Source organism: Marmota marmota, unplaced genomic scaffold (genome assembly GCF_001458135.2).
Source record: "Marmota marmota marmota unplaced genomic scaffold, marMar, whole genome shotgun sequence".
Lineage (NCBI taxonomy): Eukaryota > Metazoa > Chordata > Mammalia > Rodentia > Sciuridae > Marmota > Marmota marmota.
The window spans coordinates 2,152,341-2,173,668 of NW_025999990.1; the positions used below are offsets into that span (position 1 = coordinate 2,152,341).

General features: G+C 37.5%; 1 long non-coding RNA gene across 1 annotated transcript in view; it reads left to right on the top strand.

Moving 5' to 3' along the window:
* The first annotated feature begins 6 nt into the window (after nt 1-6).
* Nucleotides 7-21,328, top strand: part of LOC125617699 — a 97,859-nt gene continuing 76,537 nt past the window's right edge. The window contains exon 1 of the long non-coding RNA XR_007348773.1: nt 7-2,942. This is a non-coding gene — a long non-coding RNA (uncharacterized LOC125617699). The remainder of the gene's footprint in view (nt 2,943-21,328) is intronic.

The window sequence follows — 21,328 nt, forward strand, 5'->3', positions numbered from 1 at the left end:
ACCCTCCTCATCTTTAATTTTCCCTGAGCACTTGACTGTTCAAGATATGGTACTAGATCATGCAAAGATAGGGGGAAAACAAGTGGCCACCAGACACCCACCCATCTCCTGCTCCCTTCATGTTGGTTCATGGGCTTTCTAAATAGCTTGGAAAACTATTTCCTTTGTATTTTCCTTTTCCCTCTCTAGTAACAACCTAAATATGCAACAAGAAATAAGTGATTAAATAAATTAGGAAATGCCCTGAAGAAGTAGGGAGAGATTCAATGTTCTTATGTGGAACAACTTAATACTATAAATAAGTCAATGCAATTAACAATCAGATAAAGGCATATTAAAATGAAATGAACTTTTATATCTACCAGACTGACCCAAAAGAGAAAGCTGGATAATAGTGTAGGTGGGGAACTGCATGCCTTAGGTTTAAACTGATATAGCCCTCCTAAGACCATCTAAGGCCATAATCTGACAAATTAAACTGTGATCCTCAAATATGGGGTGGGGGATGTGTCGCAAGAATTCATGGCAGCATAATTTAAGGATGGGGAAGTTTGTAGCAATTTGAGTTTTCATCACTAGGAAAGTGAGTGGATAAAGTGGGGAAGATGAAAAACACATAGTTAGAAGCAATGGATTTGATACAACAACAACTGAATCTTAAATATTAAAGAAAAACATTGCAGACAATTTAAAGTTAACAGAGTTTATTTGAGCAAAGATGGATTCATGTATTGGATATACCCTGAACCAGTAGAGTTTCAATTTTTTCTTTCTTTTTATTAAAGTTTAGTTTTAGACAGAGTCTTGCTAAATTTCTGAGGCTGACCTCAAACTTGTAATCCTCCTGCCTCAGCCTTCTGAGTCTCTGGGATTACCAGTTTGCATCACACTCAGCTTCTGAACCAGTGGAACTTCATATAGCTCCATCCAGCAATATAGCCAAATGGTATTTATTCATAGATAGGAAAAGGAAGTAACATATAGAAACCACTTGATTGGTTATAGCTCAGTATTTGCCTTATTCAGGCATGGTATATTGAGGCATCTGCCTCATATGGATATAGTCTGATCTGCTCACAGTCTGTGATTGGCTGCAGCTCAGCAGCTGCAATTGGCTAAAACTCAGTGATCTGTTAAATGGATATACTCTTAGTAAGGTTGCAGTTTGTTGATGTACAGAGTCAGTGTTAGGCAAATTTACTTTAACATACAGAGTTTCAGGGAGGAACAAAAACCAAAATGATGTATTAACATGATCACCTACATAAATTAAAAAGGCATGTATACAAACAATGTATAAAAAATATTTTTAAAGAACTCAAACCAAAAAATAAACCACTAATATTGTTGCTGATTATATGGGGGTTGGGGGTGAAAGGCAATATCAAGATAAATTAAATGAACCTTAGCCATGGTTGATGTGCCAAGAACTGAAGAGTAAGATAATCTTCATCATCATCATCATCATCATCATCATCATCATCATCTGTGCCTGAGGTTTTCTAGTATAGACACACACACACACACACACACACACACACACATACACACACACACACGAGAAAATAATATGGCACAATCATATAATGAAATGCCATATGGCCATTATAAATAACATTGCAGAATATATTTACAGACATTGAAATATATTTGCTTTAATATCCAAGCAAAAGAGCAGATTACTAAACATGATGCTCATTATTATTTCATTTGTCAGCAAAATAAATAATACCTAAATATTAAACAGTGACAGAGTGGCTGGTGGGGTTGCACTAATTTGAGAACTTTTCTCCTTGCTATATTTTGAATTTTCCTTCAATGTATTTTCCAACTATAGGCAATAAGGAAAAAAATAAAAGAATTGTTGCTTTGGGGTAAACAATAAGAAGTCAAGGATCCTGAGAACCACAGGTACTCAAAAGAAGGCAGTGTTTTTCCAAGGAATGCAAATGATCAAGCTCAGCCTTTGTGGGTCACTTTTTCCTTTTTCTTGAGACAGAGGGAGCCAAAGCTGGTTTGAGGATCCCCAACTGTAGGACACAAATTACAGGGGACAATCCACAGGAAATGCTTCAGATCCCAACAGAAGTCAATACATTTCTACTCATGAAAATTATTTCAGCATGGGACCCTTAACACAGCATATGTATTCCAAAAGGACAGGATTTTCTGGTAAAGATTTTTATTTAGACAGGTAGGTGCTTGAGGATGTGTTCATGCCAACCTGACTGTGACCTTTGTAGCTGCAAAGTACCTGCTGCAGGCTTTGCAAACATCTTCATTCTTCACCACCCAGCCGCTGACAGCTAACTCTGGGCAGTGCTTAGTGAAGCAGGATGAATATTTGTAAGATGCTTTGAGCTTTACCATATTAATGGACTTTTTTAAAGCCATGTGAGGAGAAAAAATATAATCATATGCAACATTTAAGCATACTGGACTGGTACATCACAGAGATTCCCTTTCTCAAGTTCTTATCTGCATGCAAGTATTCAATAAAATTATGTAGGGGCCCAGGGGTTTGAACTGAGCACTCGCACTGTCTTCAACAGACCAAAGCAATATATGGAAGTTTAATCACAGTAACTAAGACTTGGCTGGTTGCAGGATACCCTGTCACCAATTAACTGATTAAGCTATAAATAATACTAGATAAGCTGTGCCCAATTGACGGGTTGTTCACTAGGCTGTAACCAATTATTTTACCTGCCTCACTTCTGTTTTCCTATAAATGCTGTCTGATCACATTGTTGGGTATTTTCAGCACCTATTCTGGTTCTGGGAGTGCCAGGTTCTACTTTGTTTTGCTTACATAAATTCTACTAAATTTAATTCATCTAAGGCATCTTCCTTCTAGACTCCTGGGGGCAGCAGGTAAACGGGTGTGGGGACTGCTGGGAACTTCATGGCCACTGTCTTCTTACTGCACTTGGGAATGATAGGTAAGTTCTCTCTTGGATTTGGAAGCTCCATGGATTTGTTTTTCAATAAGTTTGTTTGAGCAAAATTTTGATCCAGACTGGGTTGGAAGTTGTAACCAGGACATTGGACTGGTCTTATTAGAACTCAGGTGTCTGATTGGACCAGATGGAAACTGAACTGGGGTCAGTAGGAAAAGGACTGGGGCCTAGCCGGATCTCAGGCCAGTGTGTCCGAGAGAAAACCTGGATTCAGTAAAGTAGTTAGATAAGGTTGCTGCAAGAGGGAATCATGGGCTCATCTAGATCCTGGAACTCCACCCAGGGATAGCTTGTGCTATGAGGAGGACATGCCCTTGGGGTTTGTGCCAAGGGTCAGTTTGTGCCATGAGAGGGCATATGACTGGGCATTTGTGGTAGCTACTAGGATTGAAAAGAAATACACCAAGTCTGGGGGCTGGAATTCTGGCCCATTTCCTGAATAAGAATGCCTGATACCTGCAGTTTTTTATTTGGGGCATGTGGGGATCGTGGGATTTGTTGATGTTGGGTTTTCTTGTTTTTTGTTGGTCTGGGTTTTTTTGTTTTTTGTTTTTTGGGGGTTTTTTGGTGGTGGTTGTTTTTAGAGAAATGGGTGAATCTTACAAGGAATAACAGAATTGCAGAGGCCATAATGAGGGGGTTTTAATTTGGGTGAAATTATTTATTTGTAGAGTAGATGAGGAAAAGATTAAAGACTCTACAGAAACAATGAGATTCAATTTTTAATTGACCTTGAAGCATTTAAAGTGTAAATGAATCCAGGAGGGAGAGTTGTTAATAGAAGTTGAGCCCTCAGGTGAGTAGGGTTGGCTTCTTTACACCTTGGTTAAAACATTAAGCCCAGGACGATAATGTAAGATATCTGTTTCCCTGCCCTTCTTGCTAATGAGCTCTGCCTCCTCAGTAACTTAACGCAGGCTGGGATGAGAAGCTGCCTATCATTAATTAATCTTGAAACCTGTATTTGCTGAAAGAAACCTACATCTATAGAGAAGTCTCCATTTGCTGCTTTTTTTTTGAGCTTTTTAAAATTTGTTCTTATTAGTTATACATGACAGTAGAATGTATTTGGACATATTATACATATATGGAGTTTAATTTCCCATTTTTGTGGTTGAACATAATGTGGAATTATATTAATCATGTATTCATATATGAACATTGGAACGTAGTATCCGATTCATTCTACTGTCTTTTCTGTTCCCATTCCTCCTCCCTTCCCTTCATTCCCCTTTGTCTAATCCAAAGTACTTCTATTCTTCCCTACCCCCTACCTTATTGTGAGTTAGCACCCACATATCAGAACATACATCCCTTGGTTTTCAGCGATTGGCTTATTAGCATGATAGTCTATAGATAGACTATTAGCATGATAGTCTTCACTTCCATCCATTTACTGGCTAATGCAATAATTTCATTTCTCTTTATGGCTGAGTAATATTCCATTGTGTATATATACCACATTTTCTTTATCTGTTTATCTGTTGAAGGGCATGTGGGATGGTTTCATAGCTTAGCTATTGTGAATTGAGCTTCTATAAACATTGATGTGTTTATAGCACTATACTATGCTGATTTTAAGTTCTTTGGGTATATACTGAGGAGTGGGATAACTGGATCAAATGGTGGTTCCATTCCAAGTTTTCTGAGGAATCTCCATACTTCTTTCCAGAGTGTACCAATTTGCAGTCTCACCACCAATGTATGAGTGAAACTTTCCCCCACATCCTCACCAACATTTATTGTTAGTTGTATTCTTGATAATTACCATTCTGACTGCAGTGATATGAAATCTGTGTAGTTTTAATTTGCACTTCTCTAACTGCTAGAGATATTGAACATTTTCTCATATATTTTTTCCTTGCAAAGGTCTTTGTGTTATTTATTTATTCAGCTTAATCTTTTAACTAATAATGCTTATTTTCTAAGTGCTTTCTTGCCTCACAAACATTCATGGCTGTACGATCCATTCACTTTTAAATGCTAGTTCAGTAGTTTTTAATCATGCTCATTCAGCTGTCACTACAGACTAAAATCTAATCAATCATTTTCTATAGAGCATTTTTTTGTTTTTGTACAAATTTCAACTTTCATTCTGAGAAGATATCCCTTGATCAAGTTAAAATTTAGATCCATGTGGTTGAGAGATTAGCTGTGATTAAGTTTTATTATATATAGTGAATCTTTTTAAAATATTTAATTGATTTTATTTTTTAAATACATGACATTGGAATGCATTACAATTCTTATTACACACATACAGCACAATTTTTCATATCTCTGTATATAAAGTATGTTGACACCAATTCGTGTCTTCCTACATGTACTTTGGATAATGATGTCCATCACATTCCACCATCCTTGCTAACCCCCTGCCCCACTCTTCCCCTCCCACCTCTCTGCCCTATCTACAGTTTGTCTATTCCTCCCATGCTCTCCCTCCCTACCCCATTATGGGTCAGTCACCTTATATCAGAGAAAACATTCGGCATTTGTTTTTTGGGGATTGGCTAACTTCACTTAGCATTATTTTCTCCAGCGCCATCCATTTACCTGCAAATGCCATGATTTGTTCTCTTTTATTGCTGAGTGATATTCCATCATATATATATAATCTGTCCATTCATCTACTGAGGGGCATCTAGGTTGGTTTCACTATTGTGTTTAGCTATTGTGAATTGTGCTGCTATAAACATTGATGTGGCTGTGTCCCCACAGTATGCTGATATTAAGTCCTTTGGGTATAGACCAAGGAGAGGGATAACTGGGTCAAATGGTGGCTCCATACCCAGTTTTCCAAGGAATCTCCACACTGCTTTCCGTATTGGCTGCACCAATTTGCAGTCCCACCAGCAATGTATGAATGTGTCTTTTCCTCCACATCCTCGCCAACACTTATTGTTGTTTGTCTTCATAATAGCTGCCATTCTGACTGGAGTGAGAATGATATCAGAGTAGTTTTGATTTGTCATATATTTGTTGACTGAGCATATTTGTTCTGTGAAGTGCTTGTTCAGTTCCTTTGCCCATTTATTGATTGGGTTTTTCTTTTTCTTTTTTTGTTTTTTGAGATCTTTATATATCTTAGAGATTAATGCTCTATCTGAGGAGAAGGTAGAAAAGATTTTCTCCCATTTGGTAGGCTCTCTTTTCACATTCTTGATTGTTTCTTTTGCTGTGAAGAACTTTTTAGTTTGATTCCATCCCATTTGTTGATTCTTGGTTTTAGAGAAGTCTTCATTTGTAAGGGTGGTTCCCTCTCTATCCCTGCAGGAGATGGAGGACTAAATTACTGGATGCTCTCAGAGTGAAGGTGATGATTTGGGTCTGTGTCACAAGCCTCACCTTTGCCATTTGTCCTAAGTAGGATTCCTGTGTGTGCTTGTCTGGGTCTCAGCAGATGTTGGTAGGTAGGCCTGGAATGTGATTATGTCAGACATGTAGCTGACAATCCTTTAGGGCAATAATCAGACAAGTCAATCAAGAAGAGGGAACGAATCCTTTTACTCTATTCCCTTGCTGAAATGAGCAAAACAAAATGGTCAAGGGCAAAGAAAATACCATCAGAACAACTACTTTTTTTTTTTTTTTTGACAAGGGATTGAACCCAGGGACACTTATCCACCAAGCCACATCCCCAGCCCTTTTTAATTTATTTTATTTTTAGACAGGGTCTTGCCAGAATGCTGACAGCCTCACTAAATTGCTGAGGCTGGCTTTGAACCTGTGATCCTCTTGCCTCAGCCTCTTGAGCAACTGGGATTACAGGCATGCACCACCACACCTCGCAGAGCAAATGGTTTTTAAAAAATATTCTTAGAATAATAGATGATAGGTTGTAATAAGGTCTGTCTGGGTGCAATGAAGTATTCTGTCCTGTGATGAGTTAGAGCCGAGTCCCTTTGGAGGCTCCAAGTGAGAGGAACTTAGAAAACCTACATTTTGGGTGTACAAGTGCCTTCTACTTAAAAGTAATCAATATACTCAAGAAATATATTTGGGGATTGTATTTCCTGAACTCCTTCAATGGCTTTGTTTAGTGATCAATTCAAGAATAATTGGTAATTAGAGTTAAACCTGGTGCATATAAATAGAATGGAAGTTTGTGAACACAGTTGTGGTAGTTTCAGGAATAGTTCTCAATGGCGGGAAGCCTTGGAGTCTAGTTGTAGTAAATTAAAGAGTAGATATTTATGAAATGTCTGTGCCATTTTCAAGTAAATTCTAAAACATGCACCTTTACCATTCTGATTTGATTGTGTGTTGGAGGAAGACAGTCTGATGACATGATAAATGTGATTCTGACCTGCTGGAGATGTTCCAATTACCTTTGATTGGAATAGGCTATTGTAAATTCTTCTGAAGACAAAACAGCTATTTTCTGCTTTCATTGAAAAAAAAAAAAGAAGAATGTGTCTTGACTAATTGGAAAAAATTAAGTAGTGAAACACATCCACTTAATGGATATTTGATGGCTTATAACATTTTAGTAGGTCTAGAGATATATGACAAACAAGGTAGAGTTCCTTTTCCTCATGGAGTGTTATAGAAGCAGGTGCATACACACGGAACAAGTAAAAAAGGACAGAAAATTAGTGATTATGTTAAGTGCCATGAAGGAAGCACTGTTTACTCACTGTTACCTGTTCATTGTCTGCAAATAGATTAATGGTCAAATTATATTTTTCATGTCAGCTTTTTTTGTTGCCATTGAATACAAAATACTGCTGGTCTCAGTTTAATATTTGATAATGAAAAAATTTTGCCCATTGAACATCTTGGTTTCATGCAATACACAGAATCTAAGTGTATTTAGGTCTGTGAGTAGACCTAAAAAGGATTGCCTTTTGAAGAAATGCTTCTAAAAGACTATGAAATTGTGCTCATCTTTAAATTGTTGGTGGGAAGCAAATAATTTTGAACTATTCTGTTTTCCCTAGACTAGTAAAAGGTAAAAATATTAGTATGTGATTATGAAAACTAGAAATAGCTTTTATTTTTCATTTTTTACTTATTTTTTTTTTTTTAGCTTTCACATACTCGAGACATGTCTTTCTGTGTCTGGCTGATTTCACTCACATGTTGTCCTCAATTCCATTCATTTACTTCAAGCAATGGGATTTCATTCTTATTTATGGCTAAATAATACTATACTGTATGAACATTTTTCTTTATTCATCCATCTGTTGACAGTCACCTAGACTGATTCCATAGCTTGGCTATTGTGAATTATGCTGCACTGGGCATGCGGGTATCTCTTGTATACTGGCTTTATTTCCAGCGGGTATGAGTCCAGGAATGGCATAGCTAGATATGGTAGTTCTTTTTAGTTTGAGGAAACACCATACTGTTTTCCATAATGACAGTACTAAATTACATTCTTACCAATAGCATATTGCCGCAGTCTGGCTGGGCACAAAATAACCGAGCCACCACAAAGGCCTTGTAGATTCAAATAGCAACTCTTTATTCCCGAACTCTCACTGGCACTCTACACGCACGTTCTGGGAAAATACACCCTCCAACTGGCTCTGCGTACCAAATACCCTCTGAATCCCGCAAGAACTCAACGGAACTCCAGGAGCGGGCGCCTGAGGCAGCAGGATACGCCCTATTCCCAGCAGGATCCACCCTAAACCAGCAGGATCCACCCTAAACCCGGATCCACCCTAATCCCTGAGCAGGGTCACCTTTCAACCAAAACTCTCAAACATTCATGCAATGTCACTACAAATGACCTGGGTCCAAGGCAAGCCCATTTCCACAATGGAGAGTCCTCCCTCTAAGCAACATTGGGTAGGCTGACAAGGAAATTGCCATGCGTCATTCCTACTTGGCTATGGCTCTCAGCAGCATATAAGTATTCCTTTGTTTTCATGTCCTTGGCAGCATTTGTTTATTTTCTTTTATAATTGCCATTCTAACTAGGGTGAGATGTTGTTTTACTGCCATTTTGATTTGTGTTTCCCTGATGGCTAATGATATTGAACATATTTTCATATATTTATTGGCTGCTTGTATTTTTTAAGAAATGTCTATTCAGATCATTTGCCCATTTTTAAGTTTGATTATCTTTTTTTCTTTATATGTTATGGATATCAATCCTCTATTAGATGAAAAGCTGATGAATATTTTATCTCATTCTGTAGGTGGTCTCTTCACTCTGTTGATTTGTTTCCTTTGCTAAGTAGAAGCTTTTTAGTTTGATGTAATCCCATTTGCTAACTTTAGCTTTTTTTTCTGTGTTTTTTGAGTCCTATCCAGAAAAATCATTCTGTATTGATATTCTTGAAGTGCTTCCTTTATATTTTATTTGAGTAGTTTTAAAGTTTTAAGCTTTAGTTTGATCCATTTGGAGTTAATTTTTTGTACAGGGTGAGAGTGGGGATCAAGCTTCAATCTTTTGAATGTGGATAGTTTCCCAGCATGATTTGTTAAAGAAGCTGTACTATTTTTCTAATGTCTGATTTTGGCACCTTTGTTGAGAATCAGTTGACTGTAGACGTGTGGATTTATTCCTGGTTTCTCTATTCTGTACCACTGATGTATGTCTGTTTTTATACCAAAACCATGTTGTTTTTGTTGCTATGGCTCTGTAGTATGTCTTAAAATCAGATATTGTGATGTCTCCATATTTGCTCTTTTTGCTCAAGATCACTTTAGCTATTTGATATCTTTTGAGCTTCTACATGAATTTTAGGATTGTTGTTCAAGTTCTGTGAAAAATGTCACTGGCATTTTGATGGGGGTTGCATTGAATCTATAGATCACTTTGGGTAGTGTAGACATTTTAATGATATTTTTTCCAATCCATGAACATGAAAGGTCTTTCCACAGTTTAGGATCTTATTTCTTTCTTCAGTGTTCTGAATTTTCATTGTAGAAGTCTTTCATTTCCTTAAGTTTATTCGTGTGTGTGTGTGTGTGTGTGTGTGTGTTGTAAATGGGATAACTTTTCTGATTTCTCAGCAAATTAGTTATTGTTATATAGAAAAGTTATTGATTTTTTCAATGTTGAATTTGTATCTTACTACTTTATTGATTTTATCAGTTCCAATAGTGTTTTCATGGCGTCTTGAGGTTTTTCTGTGTATGGAATCATATCTGCACACAGGGATAATTTTGAGTTCCTTCTTTTCTATTTGTATGCCTTTTATTTTTCTCTTGCCTGATTGACCTGGCTAAAATTCCTACTACATTGAATAAGAGCACTGTGAACTACATACTTGTTTTGTTCCTAATCTTGGAGAAAATGCTTTCAGTTTTCCCCATTCAGCATAATGTTGACTGTGAGTTTGTTATATATAGCATTTATTGTGATGAGGTATGATCCTTTTATATCTAATTTGTTCAAGACTTTTATCATGAAGGAGCATTGAATCTTATCACAGGCTTTTTCTGCATATATTGAGATTATTATGACTTTTCTTCCATCTATGGGATGTATTAAGATTATTAATTTGTTTATTAAACTCTGCTTGCATCCCTGGAATTAAACTAATTTGATCATGATGTATGCTCTTATTGATGTGCTATCTAATTCAATTTACTAGTATTATGCTGAAGATTTTTGCATCTATGTCCAGTAGAGTTATTAGTTCATAGTTTTATTTCTTTCTTTGCTATATCTATAGAATAAGATTGGGAGGGGTTTATCCTTCTAATTCAATAGATAATTCAATGTTTGAGAAACATTGGTGTTAGTTTTTTTTTTTTTTTTTTTTTTAAGTTTGGCAAAATTCATGCCAGGTGTGGTGGTGCAGACCTGTAATGCCAGTGACTCAGGAGGCTGAGGCAATAGGATAAGTTTGAGATTAGCCTCAGCAACTTAGTGAGACCCTCAGCAACTTGGCAAGTCACTGTTTTCAACTAAAAAATAAAAAGAGACAGGATGGAGCTCATTGATAAATACCTCTGGGTTCAACTTCAAGTACCAAAAGAAAAAAAAGTTTGGCAAAATTCAGTAATGAAGCCATCTGGCTCTTGGCTTTTCTTTATTGAGAGTCTTTTTTATTATGGATTCAATATCACTAGTTTAAAATGTAAGCAATGAATATCAGGCTTAGGAGGATCAAAATGAGGGGTCCTGCCAGAGGCAAGAGCCAAGCTTCCTGGCCCAGGTCCACCTCTTGACTTTTTAAAATCCCCACTGTCGTGGTAACTCCAGGTCACCTTGTCCCATGCTGACCAGTTCCAATTGGATTACAGATTTTATGGTTGGGAGGAACCATTTTTATCTCCCAGAGTTTTAGGATCTGTTCTCCTGCAGTTAATAGATAGTTTGCTGAAGAATGTGACATATTCTGTTCATTTAAGCCAGTCAGGACTGCAGGAAATTGCTTCTTGGAAAAGAAAGCACATGGGGGTCAGCAAAGGGGGACCATTTTATAGAATTCTCTTAACTTTATCTGTCTATCTCCTAACATTTTCCCCTCAAGGACTTTGAACCCTAAACTCTTTTAAGGTTTTTGGGTGCTGACTCATTCTGGCTGCTTACTGATGAGAGGGCAAAGATGGAAGAAAGTGACTGAAGTCATGTTCCCCATCCTGTGGGGCATGGAGAGTTAAGGGTACTTAGCATCAGGATTGTCCAGAGGTCCATGGTGGCAGCTGGTGTGTGACTGGATGAGGTGTTTACAGAGCAGGGATCATGCTAAGACAACAATCAGTAAGACAACAAAGTTTTTTTTTCTTTTTGCAAATATTTAGCATGTAAGCAAACATTATTATTGGATTGTCTCTGAAAACCATGAAGATGGTAGCTCATGAAAGACAGACATGGGATCCACATGTATATCTGGGAATGGAGGCCAGTTAAGGCTTCAGAAACATTAGCAGAGTTATTAGAAACATACACCCAACAGTAATAATGTTTATAATGTCTCAGATGTCTTCATGAGCACACTCCCAGCACACTTATGAATATCTCACAGGTCAAAGAAGAAAGTACAAGAAAAATAAATGAAAGGTGCTTTGAAATAAGTGATAATAAAGCTTCAAATATCAGAATCTCTAGGATAAAACAGTACTCAGATGAACACTTACAACAAAGTACTTGTATCAGAAAAAAAAGGCAGATTAACAATTGAATTATTTTCAAATTAGGTAGTAGGAAAGAAAAGATAAGAGTAGGTGCAGAAATATATCAAATAGAAAAATAATGTAGCTAAACGTTGATTAAAAAAATCTTACAGGTTTAATGAAGAAAAAAGGACACAAGAATTATATCAATGGAAGAGAGTTCTCAAAACAACCCTACAGATGCTAAAAATATATTAATGTAATATTACAATTGTATGCCACCATGTGATAGCTTATATAACATGGTCTCTTTTATAGAAGGATCTGTGTGCTGTTTAGAAGAAAGTATATTCACTCGTTGATGGATGAAATATTCTATAAATCTTATATGAAATATTCTATAAATTTTAGTATGTAAAATCTAAATGTATCAATTGTATTTTTAGTTCTCTAGCTTCTTTTATTTAGTTTTTGTTTGGAGTTTCTATCCAGTGGTAAGAGAGGCATGTTAAAGTCACCCCGTATTATTGTGTTGTGGTCTCTTTGATTCTTGAAATTGAGAAGGGTTTGTTTGATTTACACAGATGCTCTATTGTTTGGGGCAGAAATATTTACAATTGTTATGTCTTGCTAATGTATAATTCTTTTAAGCAGTATGACATGTCTTTCCTTGTCCCTTCTGATTAACTTTGGCTTAATATCCACCTTGTTTGATATGAGGATAGCTTGTTTATAAGGTCCATGTGAATGATATGTTATTTCCCATCATTTTACCTTTAGTCTGTAGATGTCTTTGCCTATGAGGTGAATCACTTGGAGGCAGCATATAATTGGGTCTTGTTTTTTAAATAGATCTGCCATTCAATGTCTTTTGATGGATGAGTTCAGGCCATTTACATTCAATGTTATTATTGAGAAATGATTTTTATCCCTGTCATTTTTATTTATTTCTGGTTTTTACTTTGAATCAGTTTCTCCTTTGATTGACTATTCTTCTAGTATAGTTCCTCTGTTTGCTGGCTTTCACTTTTTCATTTCTTCTTTATAAAATAAAAAATATTTTATTGAGGATGTTTTATAATGCAGCCTTTCTATTTGTGAATTCTTCTTCTTTTTGTTTTTTTTGGTGGGGGGAGATACCAGGGATGGAACTCAGGGGCACTCAGCCACCAAGCCACATCCCCTGCCCTATTTTTGTATTTTATTTAGAGACAGGGTCTCCCTGAGTTTCTTAGCTGAGGCTGATGCTGGCGTTGAACTTGCGATCCTCCTGCCTCAGCCTCCTGAGCAAGTGGGATTACCAGCATGCACCTAGCTAGTTATGAATTCTTTTAACTTGTTTTTATTATCATGGAAGGTTTTTACTTTATCATCAATCTGGAAGCTTAATTTTGCTGAGTATATTATTCTTGGGTGGCATACATTTTCTTTCAGAGCTTGGTATGTATTATTCCAAGTCCTCCTAGCTTTGAGGGTCTGAGTTGAAAAAATCAGCTGAGATCTGAATTGGTTTCTGCCTATGCATAATCTGATATTTTTATTTTGATAGCCTTTAGACTTCTATACTTTATTGTATATGTAGACATTTTCTTAATAATGTGCCTTGGTATGGGTCTGTTGTAATTTTGTATATTTGGGGGTCCTTTAAGCCTCCTGGATTTGATTTTTTTTCATTTCATTCTTTAGGTTTGGGAATTTTTCAGATATTATTTCATTGAAAAGATTGTGCATTCTTTTGGTTTATATCTCCAAGTCTTCATCTATCCCAATAAATCTTAAATTTGGTCTTTCTTGGTTATCCCATATTTCTTGGAGTTCTGTTCATGGCTCTTAATATTTTTTCTCTATGGTCAGCTTTATTTTCATGATTATATATTTTTGTCTTCATTGCCTGAAACTGTATCTTCCAAGTGACCTTAGTCTGTTGGTGATGCATTCCATTGAATTTTTAATTTGGTTTATTGATTCCTTCATTTTGAGGATTTCTGCTTTTTTTTTTCAGAATCTTTTTATTTAATTGATCTTTCACTTCCTGTATTTTCTTTCTGATTTCACTCCTTACATAGTCCTTTACTTCAGAGATCAGTTTGACTATGTACATTCTAAATTTCTTCTCTGACATTTCTTCCACTGTGGTATCATGGAATCTGTTATTCAAGTATCTTGATTTGTTTGCGGCAATTTGTTCCCTTGCTTTTCCATGTTGTTTGTGTGTCTACCCATCTAACAGTAAGGATCTGAGGTAGTACAGTTTCTACCCTGTGGACTTGTAGTGTTCCTAGATGTTCCTAGTACCTCACTGCTTAGGGGGAGACAAATAATAACAACAACCAATGCAAACAATGTATAGCATCAAACCAAGTAGTTCCTGCTATGACATCTACAATGCTAATTGTCACAATAAACAGAAATCACACGATCATTTATTACAGTAAAAACAGTAAGTTTGCAAAAAGGCTTACAATTTTGAATGGGTGGACTGGGACAGAACAGAACTGATGTAGGATGTGATGATTATGAGGGAGGAGGAGAGAAGATAGAAGTGACAAATTAAAGGAAGAGTGAAAGAGAACAATAGAGATTTGCTGTTAGAAGAAGAAAAGAATCAAGGGAAGAGATAAGTAAGAGAATGTATGTGTGTGTAAAATAAAAATAAATGACTACAAAACTGAAATATACTAATCAAATATACTAGTCCTAAAAATACTGATCCATGAAAAATAACTGTCTTCAAAAATGGTAGAATTGAGGAAAAAATAAATAAGGATATGTATGACTGTAGATGAACCATTAGGGCCACAATTAAACAGAGAAAAGAAAAAGGGAAAAAAAAACTTGATAAAAAGTTAAAGAATCACATCCATTGGAGTTCAAAAGATTCTCAGCTTTCCTTCTCGGCAGTGTTGGGTGGGTTTGCTGGGGTGAGAGAGGTTATCCTGCAGGCAGGACTCCTGGATGCAGCGTTTAGGCTTGGGTGGGTTCCAGGTTCCTCAATGAATGCCAACTGGTCTGGAAACTTTAAATCAGCACACCTCCAGGGCCCAGAAATTTCTGGTCCACACTAGAAGACTGCACCCCAGGGATCTCCCCTGGGTTCCACTTGTGTAGTGAGGAGCCAATTCTTAGTCCTCTGTGTTACTTGTGGACCCCGCATTTCCTGGTCTCAAGTTTAGTCTCCAAACTCAATCTCTCCTATCTCCACCCTTTTGAATTTCTACCTAGGCTTCTCTCCCAGCCAGTCCTGCAAGCAGCCAGGTCAGAAGAGGAGGGAGAGCCAGATGGGTTTCTGTGGCCAGTAGTCCCCTGTGTGAACCTCTGTTCACATTTGATTTTGTCCTGCTCAATTAGGCACACTCTATGTCATTCATTGTGGGTTTGCCAGGCCTATATTTTGGGCCAAACTCAGGTTTGCTGGGAATTGGCTCCCCAGCTGCAAGCCCTCATGCTGTGGCTGCAAAATGGATTCTTCCTCTGTCCTCTGTATACATCCTGGAGAGATGGTAGCTTCTTTCTCACACAAGGATCTTGTGCAGCACACCTGTTAGTTTAATGAGGCAGTGTCTTTCATCTCTAAACTCTCTATACCCAGATGTGCTAAAATGTGGGCTCCTTTAATTCCCTTGTCCCTCCACTTCACTCATGGAGGGACCAACCTGGTTGGTGATTGATCCCTCCAACCACCAGCAGCTGCTGTGGTGCCAGGGGATTTCTTCCTTATTGTATTATATTCAACTTCCTGAGTTCCCAGTCTTCTTTGAATGTCCAGTATTAAATTCCAGTAAAGTTCCCCCCTCACTTTTTTTTTTGTTCACCCACCTTGCTAAGAAGCTGCTTATCTGCATACTTGGTTTCATGCCACAGAGCACCAAGGAAAGCAACCTTCTCTATTCTGCAATCTTGAAACTACTCCTACATTCTCCAATTTTTTAGCATATAGGTTTTTAAAATAATCCCCAATGATCCTTTGAATTTGTATCAATTGTAATGTATCCTTTTAATTTCTTGAGTTTAATGGATAGTGCTATGTGCAAACATTGGAGAAACAAAACTGGTACTTTAGAGAAAGTAAATCCAGGGTTAACATGGACTTTTGGAGGGTCCAACGGTTGCCTCATCTTTTCTGAGGTTTTCTTTTTTTTTTCTTTTTTAAATTTGTTTATTTGTTTTAATTAGTTAGACATAATGGTATAATGCATTTATGCATTTTGATATGTCATACATAGATGGGATATAATTTCTCACAGTCATATATGTACATAAGGTATGTATGTTTTATTCTACTATTCTTCCTATCCCCAAGTCCTCTTTCCTCTACCCAATCTAAAATAACTTTATTCTTCCCTAGAAATTCTTTTTCCCCTGCCATTTTGAATTAGCATCTACCTATCTGAGAAAACATTTGGCCTTTGTTATTTTCGGGGGGTGGGGTGGGGGGGTGGGAATTGGCTTATTTTGCTTAGCATGATATTCTCCACTCCATCCATTTACTGACAAATGCCATAATTTCATTTTTCTTTAAAGCTGAGTAATATTCATCAAATATATATATATACAACATTTTCTTTATCTATTCATCTACTGAAGAGCACCTAGGTTGATTCTGTAGTTTAGCTATTGTGAATTGAGCTGCTATAAGCATTGATATGAATGTGCCACTATATTATGCTGATTTTAAGTCCTTTGGGTATATACCAAAGAGTGGGATAGCTGGGTCAAATGGTGGTTCCATTCCAAATTTTCTGAGGAATCTCCATATTGCTTTCCATAGTGGTTGCACCAATTTGCATTCCCACCAGCAATGTATGAGTTTATCTTTTCCCCCACATTCTTGCCAACACTTATTGTTGCCTATATTCTTGACTGTCATTCTGACTGGGATGAGATAAAATCTTAAGAGTAGTTTTAATTTGCATTTCTCTAAATGCTAGATACGTTGAACATTTTTTCACATATTTGTTGATTGATTGTATTTCTTCTGTAAAGTGTCTGTTCAGTTCTAAGGTGTTAGATATTCAACTTATAAAGTATTTGCTCTCCAACTCATCACAGAGTATACAGGATAATGTGAATTTTGAAAAAAAAATACTGGTGTGGTGAGTGCTGTAGCTTATTCTCACTATCCACCCTGCAGTAAAGCTTCAGGGTCTTATCTTGAGTTATATCTTATCTTACAGCTTAAGGTAGTCCTCTGGACTCCTGGAATTGTTGGAGGCTTTAAGTTAAAGCCAACTAGGAAAATGCTTCTCCAGAAGCAGATAATTTAAGACATGCACAGTAGACAAGCTTTCCGTTAGATGTCACAACAGTACTATTATAATGAGGCTCGTACCCCTCCTAATTTTTCCTTGTGGCCACCTTTTTCACTTGGCAGAAATATTCAAGTAATTAAAATTCTAGATACTTGTTCTCATCCCCTGAAACAGTTCCACCCAGTTATGGGGTTCGAGATTGCTTAACTGTATATTTGAATAAAATGGGTAGACCTCCCACCTGGCTTATTCTTTAATCATCTGACTTGTTTGATTTACAAAGACCCTGGCTAAGAAACATGGTCTAAATCCTTGGTATCATCCTCCTAGTAGTCACACTGTCAGTCTCCCTGGGGCACTCCATCCTCTCAAAGTCTTAAATGTGTATGGACAGCTATCTGCTGGATGTTAACTGGGCTCTTGGCTGGGATGACCATGACTCAAACACTTGATCATGAGGACCCCTTAATCTACGGATGGTGGTGACTGAACGTGGTGCTGATGTCTTATGTTTTGATCAGATTCTTGCCTGTGGAAGCATGACCAATACGGAGAAATTGTTAAACAAGGTCAATGGGAAATCATGGATTTGGACTGGGCTTTTTGGGTTTGGCCCAGAAATTTAAACTTTCATCATAGTAACTGAGCTTTGGATGGTTGCCAGAGGATCTGTAGCCAGTTAACTGATTAGGCTGTAAACAGCTAGTTACATTTAACTGACAGTTTGGTTTTGCTGTTTGTTTACCCCCCACATCTGTTTTTCTCTAAATACTGTCTGAAAACATTGTTGAGAGTTCTTAGAACCTGCCCTGGTTCTGTATGCTGTCATATTTGTGAATTGTTTGTGTTTTTGCTTTAATAAAATACACTCCACTGAGCTTAATTGATCTGGGGATTTTTCTTTCTAATTGGATTGGAAGTCCACCATTGGCTGCTAGCATATGAGATGACCTTGTCTCTTGGAACACAGAGCCCCAGAATTCAGCAAGCTGCTGCTTTGTGTTTTCCTATGAGGACAGAGATGACTCCAGTCCTATCTTTTCTCATGTTGCATTTGTGTTGTGAACTGAGAAGACTACATGGGAAATTGTCTGTTGATTAATTAAAACTAATAAAGAAGCCCTGTTACAGAGAACAATTAGCTTCCTTCACTTATGGTTTTCCACCAATCATCAAATTTGTTAACTTAATAATATGATTTTTCTGCATTACAGAGGAAATAAGATGGCTTGGATCATTCACAGAGGAGCCTAATTTTGAATTCAGTTATGGCAGTTGGAAATGTTTAGAAAGATCAAAAGCATTAGGACTAGAAAAGTCTGGATTCTAACCCAAGCTCTCTGTAGAGAGTTCTTGTGGATCCAACTACAAAGCCCATTTGGGCTGGTTTCCTCATCAGCAAGAAAGGAATGTCACGACAGTGTTTGAAGACTGTACTGAGGCTTAAAAGGGCACATGAGAAGTATCTTGACCAGTGCTAAAGCACATATCTATACATAATAAATGTACAAGTTCCTCTTTGATAGTTTCATAGATTTTAATCTTTAGTTTCCTCTAGCCAGGAGCTTTAAGAAGCACTAGTTATAATAGACTTTACCACAGACAACTTTGAACACAATTAACATACTCATATCACTTGCCCAGGCCTCATTCATAAGAATTGCCTGCCCTTCCCAACCATTCATTATAAACCCAGTGTCCCAGGCCTCTTCCTAGGTTTTTAAGTGGATCCAGGACAGGGTCAGGGAATTTGTGGGTTTAATAAATATCTGAAGTAATTATCTTCCAGGAAAATACTGACAACAGAGTTTGGTTTTATTTATGTAGTGCAGGGGACAAAACAACCCCAGGCCTCATGCAAGCTGGGTAAGTGCTCTACCATTGATCTATAACCACAACCCCATAACTCAGCTTCTTCAACTTTAATGGACAATTTGGCTGTTGTGTTGAAATGCACATAATCAGTGGGTCTGAGATGGGGCCTAAAATCATTCATTTCTAGCATGCCCATGGGGGATGCAAAAGTTGCTGGTCTGAGGATGACACTCTGAAAAGGTCATTAGGGTTTGGGTAACTGGACCAGCAGTTACCTAGTAAGTATCTTAAAGGTCTTTCTGTGATTTCACAAGGAGGTGGGAAAATGAGTTAAACAAAATGTTAAGCTGTGAGTGGGTAATTTCTTGTTTTTGCTTGTCAACCTTGACTACACAAGAAACAGTTTTTAAAAATTATAGATGCCTGGGTCCAAACTTCAGATACAAATTCCCTAGTGTGGCCAGGAAGGCAGCCCCTGAGCCAGTTTAAAGCTTGTTGATTCTCAGAAATTTTAGCCCTGCCTAGGGCCTGCTAAACCAAAATCCGCAAGTCATGCTACCTTATCTCCTGTCACCAAACCAATCAGTTTTCTCTGAAGGGCTCGGCTGTTGAGTGCCCAATGTGATTGCCCCACATGAGTAGATAAGTATCAATTTTTTAAGAAGTGATTTCTCCTTAGCTGAACAGCTATCTCCAGTTCGTGAATTCTCTGGTTTTCTTAACAATCTTGTATCCCCCACTCCCACCCCCATCCCAACACCCATTCCAAAAGAGAACTTGTGGCTTCTGTAGGTGGGACCCCATTGCCCTGACACTGTTAAGAGATTTACTAAAAAGCAATGCCTTTGACTTTAAGATGAGCCCTCACAGTTTGTTAGGGAAATGCTATACCAGCAAACACATGTATAACTACCTACCCCTTGCATTAAAAAAAAAAAAAAAAATAGCACCATGTAGATGTTGACAATTTGGTGCAAGAAATTATGTTACAGTGGGCACATCCACGAGAGCACAATTGTCTGGATGTCTGCCCTTTCATGACCTCCGTAGTGTTATAGTGAATGAATCTTCATTCTTTCACTTGTTTCAGACTTCATTTTATGTATTCACTCTAAATTGGTTGCTTAACAGTGATTGCTGTGGTTCTGATATGTGTACTTTGTGGGTTTTCCCTTCATGGCAAAGGCCGACTTTACTTCATAGTATGATATCAGTACCATTAAACTGGCCATTTCCATAATTGCTTTTTAAAAATATGATTCTTAGCACAGTAAATTTCTCTAAGCCAAGAGAAATATATTCTCAGGCAATTAGAATCACTGTCATGGTCCTGTCCCCCATCTTCTTTTAACTTGTAGTAGAAGAGGAGGAGGTGAGGCTTTTTCTACATCCCTGAGCCCAGCACTTACAGCTAGACAGTGTTATCTAGGATGCTGTGGACATAGTTTGAGTATGTTCCCCAAAAGTTCATGTGCTGGAAGCTTGGACCCCAATGTGGTGGTGGTGAAGTAGGGCCTACCACAAAGTGGGTGGATCTCTGGGGCCACCAGCTTTGAAAGGGATTAATGAAGGTCTCTTGGGATCTCAGTTATTCTTACAAGAGAGAGCTATTATGGTCCTGCCATTGTGATGCCATCTGCCCTCATCAGAGTCTGAGTGGATGGATCAGCTGATTCTGGACTTTCTGCTTCTATAACTGCACCTTCTTTATAAAGTATCCTGCCTTCGGTATTTTGTTATAGCAAATGGCCTAACAGGTAGGCTAAGGGAATATTTAAAGAGATGCCCCACATCCCAAAGAATATGAAAATTACTTAAAACATTTAAATCACGGTAACAGCATAGAGTTCTTGAATTTGACAAAAATCTCTCTAAGGATGAACAGATCTGAAGGAGTAGGTAAGTAGCAAGGAAACCAGGTAGGAGGCTACTGGGCTCATCTGGGGGAGAGATGATGATAGAGATTAAGGTTTCTGGTAGCAGAAAAGTGATGAGAATAGAGAGCATTTTGCAAATTTGGTGATTTTGCATGTGTGTGTGTGTATTCAATGTTTTTAAAAATATTTTTATTCTAATTTGTTATATATGACAGTGGAATGCATTACAACTCATACTACACATATAGAACAATTTTTCATATCTCTGGTTCTACACAAAGTATATTCACACCATTCGTGTTTTCATACATGTACTTTGGATAATGATGTCCATCTCATTCCACCATCCTTTCTGACCCAATGCCCCCTCCCAATGCCCCCTCCCTCCCACCCCTTTGCCCTTTCT